Source organism: Leucopleurus acutus (genome assembly GCF_964270905.1).
Source record: "Leucopleurus acutus genome assembly, chromosome: 17".
In the NCBI taxonomy this organism is placed as follows: domain Eukaryota; kingdom Metazoa; phylum Chordata; class Mammalia; order Artiodactyla; family Delphinidae; genus Leucopleurus; species Leucopleurus acutus.
Window position 1 is genome coordinate 1975346 of NC_139159.1, and position 16944 is coordinate 1992289.

Sequence of the window (16944 nt, forward strand, 5' to 3'; positions counted from 1 at the left end):
GGAACATTTACAACATAATGAATAGAATCAAAAGTGTCTGAAGGCAGGGAGACAAAGAAAATATGATTACCTCCAAAGTGTTCATAATTTTTTCTTCCGTCCAGAAGAATCCTAGATTAAAGCTGACATTCACAAGAGCACAAGAGCTAAATAAAAACAGGTCATTGCTTGCACCTCGCTGTGGATGGTTTTGGTTCTATTGTGGGACTATCGGTGGTGGAAAAACTCTAATACCCTTGAGTTTACTGTCAGCAAAGCAGTTCTGGCAACTCCTAAAAGATGTGGCAGCATCTGAAGGAAAGGAGGTCGCACCCAGCTCCCAAGTAACTACCAAAGTAGCTAATGACATAGCTTTCTAATGGGATTTTGTTTTTTTACCAAAAAAAGAACTAGTGAAATTAAAAAGAAAGAATGAAAGAGATAAAGGAAGGCAGGAAGGAAGGAGGGAAGGAAGGAAGGAAAGAAGGGAGGGAGAGAAAGAAAAGATAAAGAAACCCAGAAATTAACTGCCCTAACAGTTTATTTGTCCACACCCTATCCATACATTAATATAACTTTTTCATAATAGTAATCCAGCCGGCATTTCTATACTGTTGTTTAGTCTTAAATTATGTCCGAGTGGCTACCTGGTCTTTATTTTGAACTTTCCAAAATAATGCAGTCTCTAAGGACAAGTTTAAAGGAGAGACTAAGAATTATGCCCGGCTCCACATAAACACTCATTATTTTATTTCTCTTTTTAAAAATTATTTGTGCAAAGTTAGAATCTGGTTTGAATCTGCTTTTTCATATAATATGACTTGAGATTTTTATGTCAGTTAATATTCTTCAAAAAATATGACTTATTGTTTTATTTTATCTGATCATGTGGCCGTACTTTCTGGCCAGTACCTGAGTTTTGCCATTTAGATACCTCCGCATTTGTTCCATCACACACATCACAACTGTCATCCTTTGATTTATTTAACAGATAGTTGTTGAGTGTTGCTACTTACCAGGTTATCGGCTAAGCACGGAATAGCTGGAGACGAACGCAGAAACAGCCCTGCTGTCACTGAGCTTACATTTTTTCTTAGGGTGACACACGTTTGGTTAAAGAGGCCCCCCCCCAAAAAAAAACCCAGCAAAGAATTGATCTTTGCCCACAAACTTTTGTTAACTTCCGAAGTACTTCCTTGAATCTAAATTCTGAATTTTGGACATCCTGGGTGGAAATATCCTGATATGGTCAAGAGGCTAGGTTTACGTATCTAAACTGTCTCTAGAAGAGCCATAATAATTTATACTGCTACCGTCAGTATCCGAAAGTGCCCACGTATTAGCACTCTGCCCAGAGTAAAATGAAACAGCCCGTCTCACTGGTCTGCCCACGCAAAATTTGCTATAAGCCTATTAGTTGCTTGGGGAAAATTTTTACCTAGGTTATGAGGCCTGGAGATAATATTTTCAGATAGTGATTAGTACATGTCTACTGTCACTTGTATGTATATAGGAAAGCTGTCTTCGTGAGGGCAGCGGCACGTTCTGTGCTTCCTGGATTTACACTTGACATACAGCGTTATCGGTTGAGGACTGTCTTTCACAAAGGGAAACTTCACATAGCACAAGAACAGAGGCATGGACGTAAGGCTCAGTGTGAAATGGGTTGTTTTCCTGCAGGCAGATCAGTGCTGGAGGAGGAGCCCAGACTCCGATGGTTGGGTCTGGGGAGCGAGTTGAAGGGGCCCCTTGTGCAACTCAGTCACCTGTCCCACCACGTAACAGTCCTGTGCAGCTGGGCGAGGGGCAGGCTTCTCTCTCCAGAAGGGGGGTCCCTCACATAAGGCACATTTCATTGATCTGGACCACGGAACATCTGGCCTCCGACCACTAATCAGGAAAACCCACTCTCTTCTGACCCAAAGCTACACCCGTAACAACAAAAATGAAGCAGTAATGGTTACCCAGAATATATAGTTCATGTGCAGTGCCAGGTATTGTTCTAAGTGCTTATATAATAATATATTTAAGCTTTACACCACTGTGAGGCAGTTCCTATTATTCCCATTTTACAGATATGGAAACAGAGGCAAAGAATGTTTAAATAAATAACTCAGGGTCACACAGCCGGTGAAGTTCAGACCTACAGATGTGAATCTGGCCGGCTGCCTCAAAAATCTGTGCCCATCACCTTGTACTCTGGCTTCTTTCTTTCTCGGTATAAGCGTTGATAAATAGGAAAGAAGCGCCAATGAGGAAGCCAGCCCGGCAACAGGGGAGAGCAGGCGTTCAGAATAAGGCGGTGGCAGTAAGTGGCGCCTCTCACTTGCATGTGCTGTTGCCCTTTGCCGATGTGTCGGGCTCTGTGGACTTGTCGACCTCTTCATCTGGTCAGTGGGGCGAAGAAAGCACGGGTGGTTGTGAAGATTAGCAGTTCGTTCATTGGTTTGTGAATGCGTTTTTATTTATGAAGTCATTTATCAAATATTCGTTGAGTATCATTCATGTGCCGATCGCCCCACTGGGTACCAGGGATTCAGCGCAACTGTAGAGGGGCCGGAGCTCACAGAAAGCCCAGCTGATGAGGGGGTTTGGAGGGAGGCCTGAAACAGACTGAAATGTAGCGCTCATTAAAGGACTCGGATGAGGAGGACGCGTTGCGGTTATAGGGTTAGGAGTCCGGTGAGCTGGCGGGGAGGGGGCATCCCGGGCTCAGGAGGGCACGTGTGAGCGCGCCCAGGTGTGCGAGGAGTGTGTGTCCTTCGCCACAGCTAAAAATGCTCAGCACCGCGGTGATGTGCTTGGGTCTGAGGTCTGCGCTGGTGTTCGGGTGCGAAGACGAGAATCAGGACTGTGAACCTTATCTGAAGGACGAAGGAGAGGCCCGGCAGGAGGGCGATTGCGAGCCGCGGCAGAGCCGGCCGCCCGGTCTCAACGGTGAGATGGGCCGGGCTCCGCGGAGGAGGCGGTCCCAGGGCTACGGCGGAGATCCAGGCCGGAGAGGACCAGTGCCCGGAAGGGCGCGGGCGGGGCCGGGGGCGGGAGACGTCCCAAAGGAGACGCTCCGGTCGCCGTCCCCCCCGGGTCAGCCACGTGCTGCGGAGGCAGTGCCCGCCCACTGCTCTTGCCCCTCTGACTCACTGCAGAGCGGCTGCCCCAGCTCTGACCGTAACCGAGCAGTGCAGCCGGACGGAGCTGGAGGAAGACGCCACGCCTTTAATTCTGCCTCACACTAGCGCTGGAGTGTTTCCGTGGTCCGTCCTCTGGCCTAATCCAGCAGGACGGAGGTTAAAGCTCCTTCCTTTCTCGCAACGTCAGCACACACTTCGCGCTCCCCGGGGGTGACCCTACCGCCTCCTTACGAAGTCCTCAGCCAGCGGGGTTACTGCGGCCCCCGGCAGGCCTGTCCTGACGGCCCGTCCCCGCTCTTACCTAAGGCAGACCGCTCCCCGGCAGTAGATCTCATCCCCTCTGCGCCCCGGGCACCCTGGCGTTTCCACCCTGACGCCCCCGATGCACACGTGCTCCCTGACCTCGGCCCTGAGCTCTGAGCGTTCAACAGTGTGCACATCTGACTACTGACGTGTCCAGATGCGACATGTCTCAGACTTAGGACTGGACAATCGGAGGGGAGCCCAAACAGTACGGAGATAAGAGAAAAATGGAAAAAACCAAAAACTAGAATTCTGTTGTTTTTTGCAGAACCAGGAAGAAGGAGGGCCGGTCAGCAGATATTTTCTAGAAAGTGGCAAAGCCAGTGGCCTAGACAATGAACTGAGGCCACACTCAGGCCACACTGGACACACTTCACCATAAAGGCCCTCGGGTATGGGTGCCAATCCCCAGGGGTGTCCAGATGTCAGGGAACCTGTCACTTAGTCAGTTTGGGGGCCTCACTAATAAAAAGGTTGCAGAAGTAGGAATATAAAATTAGTCACAAAAGTGAACTTTTAGAATGAGGAGAAACCACGAGTCACTGGGCCAGTGTCACCTGCCCCCGGAGGACACCCCCGTGTCCTGTGACCTGGATCTCATCCTACAGCTGGACTTAGGAGTTCAAGTCCAGTGGTCAGATTCTTCCTGGTGAGAGAAGGACAGGCCCTGCCCGAATGATGTGGAAGCCATTACAATAGTAATTGTCCCGCCAACCATCACACGAGGAGACACACGGGGAGCAGGGAGTGGAGACGGACGTCATGCAAAGTGGTCGACTCGTGTGCTGATGTTTGCAGAAACACTTGTCTTTCACGTTCTGCAAGGGAGACCATCTTAGTAAACAAGATGTGTCTCTGCATTTTCCGAACATATTTGTAGCCCTTTTCTGTTTTTAAATAACAGTTTTTCTTAGAAGGTTTATTGATTGTTTTACATTTTATGCCTCATTTTAAAATGATTCCAGTTCTTGGTTCTTTAATGTATTGCTTTAAAATGTGTAATCACTTCCTAAAATCCAAGCTGCTTAAAATATGTTTTAATTTTGTTTCCTCCAATAGTAGAACTAAATTTCCCTGATTCTTTTAGTCTCTTCACCGACTGCAAACTCAAGGAGCCTTGCTGCTCTCGGTGAGGACCTAGGCTCCCCTGGCTGAGCTCGGGCTGTTGGGGCCCCAGCGGCAGATCAAAGCAAGAGTGACTTTGTCCGGAACACCCAGCCCCCTCTTCACAGCCTGCTTCCTTTCTTAATGCAATACAGTGATCACCATTGATAAAAATATGATTTTATCTTTTCTTTTTGTTATCTTAGTAACATGTTCTTGGATTTATTAATATGCTAGCGCGTACCCACTCTTCTGTTAGGGCTCCATAAACGCACAACTGTTACGTAAAGTACTTATTTCTGTTTTTCCGAAACATCTTTCAAGTCCCAGAGTGCTAATTACTTATATCTCATTTTTAAAGATTTGTTTTATTGACCTATTTACACTCTTGAAAGCTCAAAGGCATCATTTCTTTTCATTCTGGAAGTTCTCACCATTTCCCTTTGTCCTTATGTAGTGACACACACATCCATATCATTCTTACATTATTATTTTTTCCTTAAGTTACACCATTTGCATTACATTTTCTATGTCAGGTGTGAACAAAACACTGATGTGTCAAATGTTTTAAATAATTGTACATGGTTTCTGTGACTGATCTGATGATTCCTCAAGTGTTTCTTTGTCCTTTTAGTTATAAAAAGTACAGCCTTACAGTGTTTTCATGAAGCTTCCAAAGCAATTCAAGGTCCTTTTTTCAAACAAACAAATATCTCTTAGGAAAAGGACGTGTTAATAAAAGGATTCAGTTGCTTCTTCTCATGAAGGACTTAATGCACAAAAGATATTTAATCTTGCTTTCCAAATAAACCAAAATCCTCTCTCTTTCTCAATATCTAAGTGTCTAGGGGGCATTCCTTACCCATGTAAGTGGGTGTAAGAGCAAGATATTTATGAATTATTACAACTTCATGTTGCAGAATTCCCTTCCCCTTCCTTCTGCGTTAGAAGCACAGCCTGACTATCATTCTGAAAATAAGCACTGGGGAGCAATGCTTTTTAAAATCTCAATATTTTAGGCTTCCCTGGTGGCGCAGTGGTTGAGAGTCCGCCTGCTGGTACAGGGGAGACGGGTTCATGCCCCGGTCCGAGAAGATCCCACATGCCGTGGAGTGGCTGGGCCCGTGAGCTGTGTCCACTGAGCCTGCGTGTCTGGAGCCTGTGCTCCACAACGGGAGAGGCCACAGCAGTGAGAGGCCCACGTACCGCAAAAAAAAAAAAAAAAAAAAACTTAATATTTTAATGTACTCCACTAATTTTAATAAAATATGACAGTATAACTATGTTAGGAAAACCTTCCTAGAATATTCTAAATAAAAATTTATATAACATAAAATATGAATAAATTGAATATTTTTGAAGTATTTAAAATAAGTGACAACTTATCTCTATATGAATTGTCTGGTTAGTAAAATTTTGTGTGGGCAGTTAGAACATAGACTTTGTGTAGGAGAAAGCTAGAAAATTATTTTTCTTGCCCAAATCAATTTGGTGCCAATCTCAAGGATTCATCCCTTAAGAAGAGGATTACTTGTAATCCTCTACTCAGTTCAAATTCCTTCCTTCAGGTCTATTTTAAGTTTTTCCATAATCTTTTCAGACTTAAGACTTTTGGATTTCTGTTTACAGAAAGTTTCTGCCTTGCAAATTTCCAATTGTATGAAATGTTAAAACTGTTTGACCTTCCAAAAGCTTATATTACTGTTTTTAAAAGTGAAAATACAGTTTTAATACTGAAGATGTGGTACACGTATCAATGGAATATTACTCAGCCATAAAAAGGAACGAAATTGGGTCATTTTTGTAGAGACGTGGATGGACCTAGAGACTGTGATACAGAGTGAAGTAAGTCAGAAAGAGAAAAACAAATATCATATATTAACGCATATATGTGGAACCTAGAAGAATGGTACAGATGAACTGGTTTGCAGGGCAGAAATAGAGCCACAGATGTAGAGAACAAATGTATGGACACCAAGGGGGGAAAGTGGTTGGGGGGTGGTGGTGGAATGAACTGGGAGACTGGGATTGACTTGTGTACACTGATGTGTATAAGGTGGATGACTAATAAGAACCTGCTGTATAAAAAAATAAATAAAATTTAAAAAAAACTGAAGGAAACCAGATGTCAGACCCTTGAAGAAAAGTGTTGAAATCTCCTTCAAACTGGTCTAGAATACCTTATTTATTTATTTTATTTTACTTTTTGGCTACATTGGGTCTTTGTTGCAGTGCGTCGGCTTCTCACTGCGGTGGCCTCTCTTGTTGCAGAGCACGGGCTCTAGGCTCACAGCCTTCAGTAGTTGTGGCGCGCAGGCTCAGTAATCGTGGCTCACGGGCTCTAGAGCGCAGGCTCGGTAGTTGTGGCACACGGGCTTAGTTGCTCCGCGGCATGTGGGATCTTCCCGGTCCAGGGCTCGAACCCGTGTCCCCGGCGTTGGCAGGCGGATTCTTAATGACCATGCCACCAGCGAAGTCCCTCTTGTTTTTTAATGATGCAGTGGCATAGAGAGCTTGCAGTACCAGTTTTCAATCACATCACTTCGTTTTTATTAATAATAACTATACTTTTACTGTTACACATTACTTTATCAAGGAAAGTATTGTTCTTGTTATTTTGCTAGTTGTTTCTTTAGAATGCCATCAGCTTCTGTGGTTGACAGTGTTTCTTACAGAAGCTCGGCAGCACACACTGTGCACTGCCCACCTCGTCTTACTCATCCTTTGCATATTTTAAAGAGTTGAATAGATCAGGCCCATTGCTCACCATCCCAAAAAGTGAAGATTAGAGGAACCCTAGGTGGCACCTACTCGAGTGCTGTATAGAAGTTGCACATAAGGACCCCACTTTCTGGAACTTGCTGCTCCGTCCTGCCAGCCTGTCATGGTTACCCTGAGTGTGTCGAGACACACTGTTAGAGATGGACTTTGGAGCGGGTTAGGTTTTCTCGTTGTTTAATACATGCACGAACCTGATTGATTAAATTTAACTTATATGATTAGATTTCATTACTTGTTTTTTCCGCTTTCAGTTTGGCAGCTTTAAAATTGTTCTATCTCATCTGTAAGGAAAAGAGTCTCTCTGGCTCTGAAATATCCAAAATATTTTCAATTAACGTATTTTTCTAAATAACAAAATTAGAACAGTTAAATTCTACATTTGGGATTACATCTATCAATCAGTTGGATCTTGTCAAAATCAACTGTGTTCCTAATTTTAAAAAAACTATTTATTGAGAAAATTCTTCATCGAGTTTCAATTTGTCGTGGCCAACAAAATATCATTGAGAGGAAAATAATGCACTCCTGTGAGATGTTTTCTTTTCCGAGGATATATGTAGCTATAGTTACAGAGGTGCGCGCGCGCGTGTGTGTGTGTGTGTGTGTGTGTGTGTGTGTGTGTGTAGTTTTGTGATTTGGAAATATTCGTTATGATGTTTTGGAAGTAATAGCTAGCCTTTTGATATATTTTTGTTTTATCAAAACATGGAATAAAGTTCAGTTTTGCTTTACAGTTACTGTAGTTATTCTCTTCCTGTATCATTGTTCATTTGGAAGAGCAAATGTACTTAATAGGAGCTAAGACAATTCTTAGCAATAGATTTATGGTTACTCTTATCCCATTAGATAATTTTACTACTTTCTTCTTTGTTTCCCTACAGTGTGTTTGTACTTCAGCCATCCGTCACGTACCGCATGTTTCTGTTCAGTTTCTAAATACCATACTAATGTGATTACCAGGTTAGCTGGTTGAGGGAAAGAGCAGGCGTGTGTACAGTAGGAATCGGCAGCAGGTTGCCTGGGCTCGACTTCTGGTAAATCTCTGATAAATTACTTAGCTATCTTTATTTCAGAATTCTCACCATTATGTCAGGAATTATAATTATAGCTACCTTCTGGGTTGTGGGTTTGAAGAAGTAAGCTAAGAAAGGGTACTTCATAAGCGCTGGATAAATGTTAGGGATTTCTGTCTCTGAATTGCTCTTGAAATGTGTGTCACCCTAAAGTGGCATCAGTCATGTCCTCCAAGGTGGTTCCTCTACTTTTATCCCATTTCGTGAATGATACGACCTTCTGGCAAATGTAAAGGGCTAGATGTGTTTTTCCTTAGTCCAAATAAGTATTGAATGATGTGTCCCTTCCGTCCCTGGAATCAGAGGACAGTCTTTTGAGCGAGTGCTGGCAATGAAGTGACTGGACTCACGTCTCTGGGATGAGATCACTGTGACTCTTCAAGGTCACCTTTCCCTGGTGTGGTATCAGCTCTGTGACAACCATACACATCACAGAAAGAGAACTCAGGATCCAGAGACCAGAGACAAGGCTATCATTCAATGGCAGATCTTTCTGGTACCACGTCCCAAGTGGAAGCCACGCACGGACGCCTCCATCCCAGCGGTGGGAGCCTCTGAGGAGTCATTCCCAGGACCTCTTGTTGCACAGTCAGCAGCAGAGGTGGGAACGCAAGCCTGGCTGGTTGACCCCTGGTGCTTCTCTTTCTCCACTGCCCTCCATTAGGGGACTTTCTTTGAACATATAATCGTCTCCATCATTGAAATTCCTACAACTCACCCAACCACCTGCTTAACTGTGCGCCAAAGGGAGGAGGGGGCAGGCGTGCACGCCGCTTCTGCAGAAGGGGTGCTTGTGTAACAGGCAATTTCATCTTAAAGACTTGCTTATTCTGGGGCTTCCCTGGTGGCACAGTGGTTAAGAATCTGCCTGCCAATGCAGGGGACACGGGTTCGAGCCCTGGCCCAGGAAGATCCCACACGCCGCCGAGCCACTAAGCCCGTGCGCCACAACTACTGAGCCTGCGCTCTAGAGCCCACAAGCCACAACTACTGAAGCCCACGTGCCTAGAGCTCATGCTCTGCAACAAGAGAAGCCACCACAGTGAGAAGCCCGCACACCGCAATGAAGAGTAGCCCCCGCTCGCTGCAAGTAGAGAAAGCCCGCACGCAACAACGAAGACCGAACGCAGCCAAAAATAAATAAATAAAATAAAATAAAATAAAATAAAAAAAAAAAGACTTGCTTAATCTACCGATTCAAGCACCATGAACCCAACAGTCTTCTCCTGATGTGCTCACGTAGAATGTGCACATCATGTCAGGGATCCTGGTATAACCAGATCTTAATGGGCTTGGGCTTCTTGACTTGGGGACAGAAAGCTGGTGAACGAAGGTTGGTGAACACACGGTGTAAAATTACGTGATTGTGTTCCAAGCACTGCAAAGAGACTCAGTTTCCTCACCGGACTGTGAGGTGTTGCCCTTATGAGGCTCCAGAGCCAGCCGCTCTCTGCTGGGCGAGGCTCGAGGCCCACGAGCACTGGAAGGTGAGGGAGAGCGGCCAAGGGGGACATGGACAGAGGACGGCAGTCGCTCTGTCCACCACTTCCGCCCACGCCCCCCAGCCCGCCTCTCGGGCTTGTCTCCCTTTGTTCACCAGCCTTCCGTTTGACCTCTGGTCCTCGCGGGCAGCACCCCGGGCCCTGGTCACACGGAAGCAAAGGCTGCAACACAGCAGGGAGACTGAAGGCACGTGCTCACAGCTCCGCCCGACTTGGTCCCCCTGACAGCAGATGTCCTGCAGTGGAGAGATCTCCCATCTGCACTGGGTTTCCGTCCAAAGGACCCTAAGGACGGGACATGCACACACAGTATGATAAAATTCAACACATATTTAAGCGTCATTCTGTTTGGTTTATCTTCTCCCTATACTGCTGTTTTTCCGGGGAAGTGCTTTCAAATACACAGAAGTCATAGCTAGCCAAACAAAAGAGAAATTGACACAGAATGTATTTATTAATTGATCTGATAATTTGGGAGCTAATACAATACATGCTGTATAATAGATCACGTGTAACGCGTAAACTAAGATTTCATCAAATTTGATTGCAGAAATTAAACTTACTTTGGACAGAAGAGTACCTGTATGCTTTGTATTTATGTAAAATCAGAGTTATAAACGTCCTGTGATTGTATTTTATTTGTGTAGGAACATAAAGTGAGTCAATGAACATTATAAAGCATATAGGTTTTTAAAAGTCAGTCATGGAAAAGAATTACATACAAAAGGAGAGAGGGGTATTTTCATTCCAGCTATAAGTGATGGCTGTGAGTTGTACCATGCTCAATTATTTTTATAATGTCTATTTTCCAACAATGTTATGTATATTAAAGCATATTTCATTAGTGTATATATGTGTGTATGTATGCAGCATTTTATATAGTTTTAAATTATTCATTGTTATATATACTTATGTATACCACATAACCTATTTTCTATTCAACAGAAATGTGTAAAAATTACAATACTCTTATTTTTGTATTCATGAAAGGAAACTTATTCTTGAAATATGTTGGGGTGTTTTTTTTTTTTTTGCGGTACGCATGCCTCTCACTGTTGTGGCCTCTCCCATTGCGGAGCACAGGCTCCGGACGCGCAGGCTCAGCAGCCATGGCTCACGGGCCCAGCCGCTCCGCGGCATGTTAGATCCTCCCGGACCGGGGCACGAACCCGTGTCCCCTGCATCGACAGGTGGACTCTCAACCACTGCGCCACCAGGGAAGCCCTTGAAATATGTTTTGATGGTTGTACTACTAGGTAGAAAAATGGGCGAGTACCCAAAGTGACTCAGAAGGATCCAATACAGCTAACGGTCCTTCATGGAACCTCACTTTCTTCCCAATCAATTGCCAATCGCATTGCTTTCGATGCCATTTGTACACCAATAATTATGAACCTATTCAGAGCTCTGCCCTGCAACCCACCTCATGTCTTTATTGCCAGCTGGACGCTCCATGTGGGCGTCTGACCCACATCTCCCAGGGGACGTGCCCCCGCTCCAGACACCCCCTCGCCGGCGGCCTGACCCACCCGCCATTCACGTCCAAGAACTCAGGCACCGACCTCCAGTCTGTCTGTCACACCTGGCACCTCAGCAGATGCATCCCACCCGTCTCCACGACGCCATCACCCTCGCGCCTCCCCGCGTTAGTCTTACCGTTTCTCACGCATCTTCCTTCCTTAAAACTTGCCCCCGTTAGCGTTCAGTTCGAAGCAAAGCAAGATCCAGAGTTTTCAGGCACCTGCAGGGGGCCGTGGCCCGGACCACCACCCTCTGCACAGCCACCCGCCGCCCGCCCCACTTCCTCCGTCCTGCGCTGGCTCACGGCAGCCGTCCCAGATATCCCAAATACTAGTTTACTCTCTCCCTCCATGCCTGCCCTCAAACGTCACCTCCTTGAAGAGCCCTTTCTTCTCATTCTGCATAAATGGCGCGGCCCCTGGGGCTGGCGCCCCGCAAAGCGCTAACAGGCTTCCCGACATCTGACCTGTTAGGAATAAGCATTTCCTTGTTTGCGCTCTCATTTGTCTCATCCCCGCTCAGAACAAGTCTCCGTGAGACAGAGGTGTTCAGTGCTTGGCACACAGCAGGCGCGCAGAACTTTCCTGGGTGAACATCAGCTGAGCACCCACCATGGGCACTGGACTGGGCCAAGATAAAATACCTTCTGAGGCTGCAGGGGGTATGTGCAATCTTGAACGCCACCCGAAAATGTTTCCACGGTTGAAAGTTATTATTATTTGTTTAAAAAGAAGTATCACTAGAAAAAAGAGACGAAAAGACAGCATCTAATGGTCCTGGATGTAAACAGCATTCAGTTTTATCCTGAGTTGTTCTTTAGCAAATGACCCAGGAGCCAGGCCGGAGATGATACCATCTGTATCATGAGTACTAATTGGGCAGTTTGGCCCCCAGACCTCCCCTTCATCTGACAAAATGTGCAGGATTAATTGAACACATTTTATGAGAGGCTTGCTGGCCAGATACCACTTCTCACAATTATCTTCACTTTTTAAATATCCACAGACACGGCTCTCAAACAGGATCCTGGGGTACATAAACAGAGGTGTGATTTTAGGGGACACAAGGAACCCCCTTTATGTCTCATGCCAGTCAGATCCGGACGAGTCCATCCTGGCTAGCTGGCATCTGTTACTACTCGAGGGATTAGGAGAAAGTTGATAAGTTTCAGTGGAGAGATACTAAGATCATTAAATAGCTAAGGCACGGTACCCCTGAGGAAAGGTAAAACAGTTTGCTTCACTTGGTTTCATAAAGAGAAAGCCGAAAGGTGGCTTGGTAATTGTCCTCAAGGATACAGAAGGTTACTTTTTAAGAAGTGGTGACCACTTGTTTTCAATCGCATCTGAAGAGAGATTAAGAATAAATTAGTGTACGCTGCAGTGTGAGGGCTCCTGTTTTCAGGAAAGGAAAATTAGGAGATTGAAGAACAGTCTTCACATACCAAGTATTAAAGGCTGAGAATTAGAGTCTCATTCTTTGGAAATACTTGCAGGCGGCACTGTTTGGATTATTTCTTAAAGGCAGGACCAAATGACCAGCCACAATTCCTACTGACCCTTAATGTCCACATCTGTAGGAACAACTAGTACATTTCTCAGACCCCCCACACTGGACAGCCTGTTCTCCTAAAAGCCATCTGGTCTTTGGATTTCAAAGCGTGGATTTGAGGATTTTTTTTTCAGTATGATGTAATTATCCTCAGAACTAGAATGTTAGGATGGAAATCTGAAAGATGAATCTCGTAACTATTAACTAAAACCACTAATCCCCATAGGCGATATGGAAAGTCAACCCTGAATACTATTGTAAGAAATTAATGTTATTGTTTTATGTGTCTCTGGTTTGTTTGTTTTCTGGTGCTAGTTGTGCCAATTTATCGTAGTGACGCTTCTATTTGTTTCAATAATAATGTCTTTGGGAAAATGCTGATATCAATCAATAATGAAAACTGATTAAAGGATATTAAATAAGTCAAAAATGCAAAGCAGATACAAGGGTAAAAGTTTCTTTTAATAATTATATTTTGTTTATATGCCATATACTTGTTAAACGCATTACCATATAAAAAAGCACTTTTCCCTTTGAAGGTACACAGCATTTTTCCACATGGCCTGGTTGGCTTTACTGAAACTCTTCTTTTTTTTAAGTAGGGTTTTCCTTTCTGTTTCCTGTCAAAAGCTAAAGCTAGCACATATTAAGCTAGTGAAGGAGCGTAAGCCAGCCTGTGTGGATAGACTGAAACACGGGGATCCTTATCAAGGCTGTGACAGAGGGTGGGTTAGAGTACAGGGCCTCAGCTGGGTCAGTATATCCCACAGCCCCCGCCTAGAGCCCTGGACAAACAGCCTTGGCTTTGCTCAGAGATTAGTGTAGTTATGTGTGAATCAGGTAAATTCCATGCCAGATGGGACACTGCTTGGGAGAAAGTTATTCTCTTAAACTATCACTCTCCTAGGGTCCTGGCGGAATGCATTCCAAACTCACTTTTCTAAGCCACTCCCCCCCATAGATTTCTGAAACTAAGAATTCTAATCTTAGAACATGTGTTCTAATGCCAACAGTAAAAAAATTGTGAATGGCAGGTATATATTTTTTAACCTCTTTATTGGAGTATATTGCTTTATAATGGTGTGTTAGTTTCTGCTTTATAACAAAGTGAATCAGCTATACGTATACCTATATCCCTATATCCCCTCCCTCTTGCGTCTCCCTCCCACCCCTCTATGTGGCCACAAAGCACCAAGCAGATCTCCCTGTGCTATGTGGCTCCTTCCCACTAGTGTTCAACTTTACATTTGGTGGTGTATATATGTCCATGCCACTCTCTCACTTTGCCCCAGCTTACCCTTCCCCCTCCCTGTGTCCTCAGGTCCGTTCTCTACATCTGCGTATTTATTCCTGTCCTGCCCCTAGGTTCGTCAGAACTTTTTTTTTTTTTTTTTAGATTCCATATATATGTGTTAGCATACAGTATTTGTTTTTCTCTTTCTGACTTACTTCACTCTGTATGACAGACTCTCACTCCATCTACCTCACTACAAATAACTCAATTTTTTCTTTTTATGGCTGAGTAATATTCCATTGTATATATGTGCCACATCTTCTTTATCCATTCATCTGTCGATGGACACTTAGGTTGCTTCCAGGTCCTGGCTTTTGTAAAGAGAACTGCAATGAACATTGTGGTACATGACTCTTTGAATTATAATTTTCTCAGGGTATATGCCCAGTAGTGGGATTGTTGGGTCATATACTAGTTCTATTTTTAGTTTTTTTAAGGAACCTCCATACTGTTCTGCATAGTGGCTGTATCAATTTACAGTTCCACCAACAGTGCAAGAGGGTTCCCTTTTCTCCACACCCTCTCCAGCATTTATTGTTTGTAGATTTTTTGATGATGGCCATTCTGACCGGTGTGAGATGATACCTCACTGTAGTCTTGATTTGCATTTCTCTAATGATTAGTGATGCTGAACATCCTTTCATGTGTTTGTTGGCAATCTGTATATCTTCTTTGGAGAAATGTCTATTTAGGTCTTCTGCCCATTTTTGGATTGGGTTGTTTGTTTTTTTGATATTGAGCTGAATGAGCTGCTTGTAAATTTTGGAGATTAATCCTTTGTTAGTTGCTTCACTTGCAAATGTCTCTCCCATTCTGAGGGTTGTCTTTTGGTCTTGTTTATGGTTTCCTTTGCTGTGCAAAAGCTTTTAAGTTTCATTAGGTCCCATTTGTTTACTTTTGTTTTTATTTCCATTTCTCTAGGAGGTGGGAGGTGGTTCAAAAAGGATCTTGCTGTGATTTATGTCATAGAGTGTTCTGCCTATGTTTTCCTCTAAGAATTTGATAGTGTCTGGCCTTACATTTAGGTCTTTCATCCATTTTGAGTTTATTTTTGTGTATGGTGTTAGGGAGTGTTCTAATTTCATTCTTTTACATGTAGCTGTCCAGTTTTCCCAGCACCACATATTGAAGATGCTGTCTTTTCTCCAGTGTATATTCTTGCCTCCTTTATCAAAGATAAGGTGACCATATGTGCATGGGTTTATCTCTGGGCTTTCTATCCTATTCCATTGATCTATATTTCTGTTTTTGTGCCAGTACCATACTGTCTTGATTACTGTAGCTCTGTAGTATAGTCTGAAGTCAGGGAGCCTGATTCCTCCAGTTCCATTTTTCTTTCTCAAGATTGCATTGGCTATTCAGGGTCTTTTGTGCTTCCATACAAATTGTGAAATGTTTTTTTCTAGTTCTGTGAAAAATGCCATTGATAGTTTGATAGGGATTGCATTGAATCTGTAGATTGCTTTGGGTAGTATAGTCATTTTCACAATGTTGATTCTTCCAATCCAAGAATATGGTATATCTCTCCATCTGTTGGTATCATCTTTAATTTCTTTCATCAGTGTCTTATAGTTTTCTGCATACAGGTCTTTTGTCTCCTTAGGTAGGTTTATTCCTAGGTATTTTATTCTTTTTGTTGCAGTAGTAGATGGGAGTGTTTCCTTAATTTCTCTTTCAGATTTTTCATCATTAGTGTATAGGAATGCAAGAGATTTCTGTGTGTTAATTTTGTATCTTGATACTTTACCAAATTCATTGATTAGTTCTAGTAGTTTTCTGGTAGCATATTTAGGCTCCTTTATGTATAGTATCATGTCATCTTCAAACAGTAACAGTTTTACTTCTTGTTTTCTGATTTGGATGCCTTCTATTTCTTTTTCTTCTCTGATTGCTATGGCTAAAACTTCCAAAACTATGTTGAATAATAGTGGTGAGAGGGGGCAGCCTTGTCTTGTCCCTGATCTTAGTGGAAATGGTTTCAGTTTTTCACCATTGAGAACAATGTTGCCTGTGGGTTTGTTATATATGACCTTTATTATGTTGAGGTACCTTCCCTCTATGCCTACCTTCTGGAGGGTTTTTATCATAAATGCGTGTTGAATTTTGTAAAAAGCTTTTTCTGCATCTATTGAGTTGATCATGTTTTTTATTCTTCAATTTGTTAATATGGTGTATCACATTGATCGATTTGCATATATTGAAGAATCCTTGCATTCCTGGGATAAACCCCACTTGATCATGATATATGATCCTTTTAATGTGCTGTTGGATTCTGTTTGCTAGTATTTTGTTGAGGATTTTTGCATCTATGTTCATCAGTGATATTGGCCTGTAGGTTTCTTTCTTTGTGACATCTCTGTCTGGTTTTGGTATCAGGGGGATGTTAGCCTTGTAGAATGAGTTTTGGAGTGTTCCTCCCTCTGCTATTTTTTGGAAGAGTTTGAGAAAGATGGGTGTTAGCTCTTCACTAAATGTTTGATAGAATTTGCCTATGAAGCCATCTGGTCCTGGGCTTTTGTTTGTTGAAAGATTTTTAATCACAGTCTCAATTTCAGTGCTTGTGATTGGTCTGTATACATTTTCTATTTCTTCCTGGTTCAGTCTTAGAAGGTTGTGCTTTTCTAAGAATTCGTCCATTTCTTCCAGCTTGTCCATTTTATTGGCATATAGTTGCTTGTAGTAATCTCTCATGATCCTTTTATTTC

At 43.4% G+C, this 16944-nt stretch overlaps 1 protein-coding gene across 2 annotated transcripts in view; it reads left to right on the forward strand.

Moving 5' to 3' along the window:
• Positions 1–16944, forward strand: part of SNTG1 (syntrophin gamma 1) — a gene marked incomplete at both ends in the record, with an annotated part of 204184 nt that overhangs the window by 149777 nt on the left and 37463 nt on the right. The window lies entirely within an intron of this gene.